The 6,150-nt window shown below is 35.7% G+C and overlaps 1 long non-coding RNA gene across 1 annotated transcript in view; it reads right to left on the reverse strand.

The window, feature by feature from the left end:
• Positions 1 to 1,699: 1,699 nt before the first annotated feature.
• Positions 1,700 to 6,150, reverse strand: part of LOC106877071 (uncharacterized) — a 44,688-nt gene continuing 40,237 nt past the window's right edge. Inside the window, exons 3-4 of the long non-coding RNA XR_001410330.2 lie at positions 4,413 to 4,519; positions 1,700 to 2,172 (exon numbers count right to left, since the gene is read on the reverse strand). This is a non-coding gene — a long non-coding RNA (uncharacterized LOC106877071). The remainder of the gene's footprint in view (positions 2,173 to 4,412; positions 4,520 to 6,150) is intronic.

The following is a 6,150-nucleotide window of genomic DNA, read 5'->3' on the forward strand; positions in this document are numbered from 1 at the left end:
TGTGTGTGTGTGTGTGTGTGTGTGTGTGTATTTCTTTGACTATTATTTCCAGCAATACTGGTGCTCCCTTAACCCTTCGTCAGATTTTAGTGACGGTGAGTTATTTTCTTTTTCATTTTGAATTGCGTCTAACCACTTTAATCATTTCAACATTTTTGCATTACTATTTTGTGAATAATAAACTACTGATTCCGATGGTAAAATCTATATACACTGATGGGGTAGAATTTAGCTTCCCCATCCGCAATGCAGTAAGCACTACCGGTGAGCATTAAGTTTCAGGCGAAACTGGCATACCAATCTAATGCCACTAAATTGTGGTGGGGAGGTTGTCTCCCCTGTCAGTAAATAGAAAATGTGCTTTTGTCGTTAGAGTTCTTTGACTCTTATGTTTAGCCATTCTGGTTCTCCCTGCACCCTTCGTCACATTTTAGTAACTGTGAATTATTTCCTCTTTTGTTATGAACTGCGTCTACCCACCTTAATTATATGTATATATATATAAATTAAATAATGAGGGTAGAAATTAGCTGCGGAAATTTATTAACGGCAGAGTTAGTTCCGACCTCAGCGCGCCAACATGAAGATATTTGAAAGATATCCCCAAATATAATTTACAGAACCTATACATGCTCTCTTTCGGATGAGCGTTCTGTATTTAATTCTGTGTTTTGTAAGCGACAGACTATGAATTTTGTCAATATTTACAAAAGTAAATAACTCTGAAAAGGGCTTTTGTGCATTCCCAGTGAGTGTTACTCTCAGGGGCGCTAGTGTTGGTATATTGGTGAATAAGTTACTAACCGAAATAAGTGGATCTATTGTTTAGGAAAATACAATTTGTTTGTTTACGGGTTGTACTGGGTAAGTTGCGAAAATAATTCTAAGTTCAAATACTATGAAATAAGCATACCCAATTTCATTTTTACCAAATAATTTAGGAAAATGAATGGGTTTTTTTCCCTTGGCTATATATGAGGATCCCTTCCAGGGACGAATGGGTTATTTCCCTTGATTTTTAAAATAAAATATATCAGAGATATATAAGAATCCCTTCCAGGGGCCCTATTGTCAATTATTTCAATAAGCTAGGTACGCCATGAGGTTTCCAGACATGAGTTCCATTCACGTGTCAAGTTTCATTAAAATCGATAAAACGATGTAGGAGGACTTAGCTAACAACTCCACAAACACACCCACAGACAGAATTTCCCACATATGTAGTATACACACACACACACACACACACACACACACAAACGCGCGTGCGCACAGACACACACACACACATATATATATAATCACTGATGTGGGATACATTAAACTTTATGCCTAAGCTGAGAAAGCAGCATGCCGTAGCATAGTAGGGCGGTTTGATGCGTAGGGAATAGAGAAATTGAGGGGGACCTACCCGAAGCATCATACCTTTTCCTCACGCGATTCTTACTCATCCTCGCGTTATAAGCTGTTTGTATTTACCTTTTTCTATTAAAGACCAGCACTCGATTCCTTGGATTCTGCTGTTTCACTTATACTTTCCTTTAAGCCTTTGGAATATGAGATAATTATTTGATAGAATATACTTAATCAAAATCTAGTGCTGTAGGATCATGGAAATGCGTTTTTATATTGAAAGAAGTAAAAGAAAGAAAAATTAAATTAAATTTAAAATCTAAAAAAATTAAAGAAATTAGTAAGATTTTAGCTTTCTTCAGTTTTTATTTTCCATTCTTATTAATAAACCATTTAAGAAAGAGAAAGAAAATATGCTAGAAGGAACAGAAAACATAACAGATACGGAAGAAAATGAGACGATTCAACAAAATGTAAGATCGCAGACGACATCTTTTTGTCTTTTACGCGAGTTTATACTTTTAAGGTAAAATAATTTATTCAGAAAAAAAAAAATCTATGGTGGAACAACCGATAGAATTAGATAACTATTTTAAAACAGAAGAAAACAAGTGAATAACAAGAGGAATTTGCTGCATCAATGCTTTGAAAGGCTTGTCATGTAGAAATTCCTCGTATATATTGGTGCACGAAGCGATTTTGCCATGTGACCGCTATAATTTTTATTTAGTGAGATACTATAAAGTTAAACAGAAGAATAACGAGGCTGATGACCGTCATGAAGGCTTGGCTACAGACAGATTCAATTCCAGCAGCACCCTGCATAAAAAAGAAAAAAGAAATTTCAACAACAACGAAAATTGTACGTAGTTATTGGGATATTCAAAATTTCTAACTTAATATATATAATTACACATTTCTAAGCAAAGGGGAAGTACAGTCGATTAAATTGATCAGAGCATTTAATTGTCCTTCAATAAAGTTCTATATTTAAGAGACGATGAATTATGTACATTATTCACATTAGACAGATATTTGTCCTCATCTTGTTTGTTGTTAACACATTGTTTCGGCTGATATACCCTCCAGCCTTCATCAGGTGACTTGGGGAAATTTCGAACCTGGGTTCTCATTCCTAAGATTATTATTATTATTATTGTTGGTGTTGTTGTTGTTGTTGTTGTTGTTGTTGTTGTTGTCGTTTTTTTTTTCTTCTTTCTTCAAATTCTCTTCCATTTCTCGCCGAGTGTTTTCCGTACACCTAGGGCAGAGAAGCTCATTGTATGCATTCCCAGTTTACACACGCAAATTCACAGGTAAAATATGTATTTAAAAAAATTAATAATTAAATAAATTCATGAATGAATGTTGTTTTCACAGCGATAATGCTCTTCTCAGTATATGAGTCGTTCCAGTTAATACTATTTTTTGCACTTCCTTCAGGGATGATAATCCTGGTATCATTTTCAAATAGGCTTCAGCACCGTTTTTTATCATTCCTAGAGCTCCTACAATCACTATACGGTAGTCTCCTCAAGATGCCACATTTTTTCAATTTCTATTAGCAAGTCTTTATATTTACTGATTATTATTATTATTATTATTATTATTATTATTATTATTATTATTATTATTATTATTATTATTATTATTATTAAGGTCACTGCCTGGAATCGAACTCATTTTCGATGGTGCCTTCAGGTTTGTGGTCGTACCAAGTTTTTGCTCTGCCAAGTCCATATTTGTTGCAAAATGTCCAATGGACAAGCCTTGCTATGTTGTTATGACGTCTCTTATATTCTTTCTGGGCTAGTGGCGTACATTGACAGGTAATATGCCATACGGTTTCACTATTTTGTCCGCAAATTCTGCACTTATCACTTTCTGATGTTTTGTGTATTCTGTATTTGATGTAATTGGTTCTTAGTGCTTGCTCTTGGGCAGCACAGATTAGAGGCTCCGTTTCCAGGTTTAAATCACTTTTAGTCATCCATAGCCATTTTTTATCTCTCTGTCTTATCTTCAACATCCCTATGAAATTGTCCATGCATTCCTTTCTTTATCCCCTTATTTTCAGTTTCATTCATTCTCAAGTCCTTGTACAGCGCTTTTTCTTTACAATTTTCCATCCTACACAAGCCTGACCTTGTTACTTCCAATAATAGCGGTTCATAGCGGTTCATAGAGTCTGTTTGTGTCATTTTTGGGGTGTAGAATCCCATATCTATTCAGCACCTTCCTTCTATTTCTGTCTAAGCTGTTTAGTTCGTCTACTGTCCATGCGATTACCCCTGCTCCATATCTGAGTTGTGAAACCGCCCAGGTGTTGATAGTTTCAATCTTATTTCGTCCGTTTAATTTCGACTTATGGATCAGTCTCAGTCTGCGCAAGTAATCCACCTTCAATTTTTCTGTCATTTCTTTCTCCATCAATTTATCCATTCCCAATATCCCCAAGTACTTATAGCCCATCTCTTCTATTTACTTCATAACCTCCCCCGACGGTATCGCTATCCCGTCCATACATTTGATTGTGCCTCTCTTCATTATTATTATTATTATTATTATTATTATTATTATTATTATTATTATTATTATTATTATTATTATTATTATTATTATTATTATTATTCAATAAGGTGTTGAGTTGAACTGGCAGAATCACGAGCACGCTGGACGAAATGCTTAGCGGTATTTCGTCTGCCGCTACGTTCTGAGTTCAAATTGCATACTGAGGTCGATCTAATCGACTAGTCCCCTCCCTCAAAATTTCAGGGTTTGTGCCTATAGAAGAAAGAATTACTATTATTATTTAATAGATTTCTCAGGGGTACGAGGGCAACAAAAATTGTAATTTTGAAGACATTCGTAAGTGACATAGAAGAAAAAGCGGATTCTCAAATCGATGAGTGACTCATATGCTAGAAGTAAAATGGACATAGATAAAACACTCTACGCAGGTCGGTGCGTTTAACCGTGTGACAGCTTTAATATACAGTTATTTCTTTTGTAACAGCATAATTAGTGACAATTTTATAAGTTTATAAAAGTCTCCTTACGGATTTGGACGTGGAGTTCGATATTGGAGCTACTGTAGTAGACCCGTTAACCGAAGTAGAAGGATAAGTAGCAGAAGCAGCATTAGTCGTCACATTTTGAGCCACCACTGTTAGAAATAGAAAGAAATGAAATTACATATAGATGAAAATTAAAAATGGAATATATAAATGATTAACAGGAAGGGAAAAAAAGACATATAAACATACAGGGGTTGGACAAAATAATGGAAACACCTTAAAAATTCAAGCAAATTTATTTTAATATGCGGTAGGACGGCCTTTGGCAGTAATTACAGCTTGAATTCTACGAAGTATGAACTCGTACAAAGTTTGAATTGCTTCCAAAGGAATTTTTGTCCATTCTTCAGCTAAAACAGTCTCTAGTTCTTGTAGTGATGATGGCGGAGGATATCGATCCTTGCTTTTCTAAAATGCACCATAAATGTTCAATAATATTGAAATCCGGCAACTGTGGTGGCCACATAAGATGTTCAACTTCATTAGAATGTTCCTCGTGCTTAAGTATATATATATGTATATGTATATATATATAAGCAATGTTAATTCTCTAAATGAAGTATTAACAGTCACTGCACGATAAAGTGTAGTACAATGCCACTTAAGTGTGGCTGACCACTAGGGGTGGATGTTACTGTTGCTTTTAGCCCCAAGAGGACATCTCCTCCAGCTGGCTTATCGACACACTACTCTGTCCCGTTTGCCAAGGGAAGTTATCCCTCCCATCATGATCCGTAGCACGAACGGACGCGGGTCCGTTCGTGCTACGGATCATGATGGGAGGGATAACTTCCCTTGGCAAACGGGACACAGTAGTGTGTCGATAAGCCAGCTGGAGGAGATGTCCTCTTGGGGCTAAAAGCAACAGTAACATCCACCCCTAGGGGTCAGCCACACTTAAGTGGCAATATACTACACTATATATATATATATATATATATATATATATTTAAAGTTTCAGCTTAGAGCTGCGGCCATGCTATGCACCACCGTGGCGCATACATATATATATATATATATATAAACAATTAAATATAAGAAATAATAATTTCTTAAAGTATGTTTTAATCCCCATACACCCAGACTTTGTGGACACCCTGTATATATATGTGTGTGTGTCTGTATATATATTTATATATATATATATATGAATATACACGCTACACCAATTTAAACACATACCGTATTGGACATAAACTTAATATACCATTATACGTAAAGACAAGCACACACACACGTATGCATTCATACAGCTGATAGACTTTCAACGCAAGTACAATAAACTGTAACTTAAATTTAAAGCAAAGTACAATTTTTAAGTCTTTCGTTGGCGGTGAATTGTTACGTAGATTCGAATATATCTCGTTTTTGCTTCGTTAACGAATGTCGTGACACATTTACTGGAGTTTTGATTCCACAACAGAAAACAACAGCATCAACAACTCTGTCTACGAAGAGGGCGTTGTGCAAGTCGGTATTTTTATCAATTTCGGGTTGGATATTAGCTCGCGTGGTTAGACTGATTTGAATAACGAGTGATTATAAAGGGTTTAAATAATTCAAAGGAAAAGAAAACAATATACAATAAGAAAAGGGAAAAACGCATGTATGAATCGTCCCCCATACACATATATGCGCGCGTGCACACAACCAACCACACACACACACACACACACACACACACACACACACACACACACACACACACACACACACACAC

The sequence above is a fragment of the Octopus bimaculoides genome, chromosome 5, assembly GCF_001194135.2.
Source record: "Octopus bimaculoides isolate UCB-OBI-ISO-001 chromosome 5, ASM119413v2, whole genome shotgun sequence".
NCBI lineage: Eukaryota > Metazoa > Mollusca > Cephalopoda > Octopoda > Octopodidae > Octopus > Octopus bimaculoides.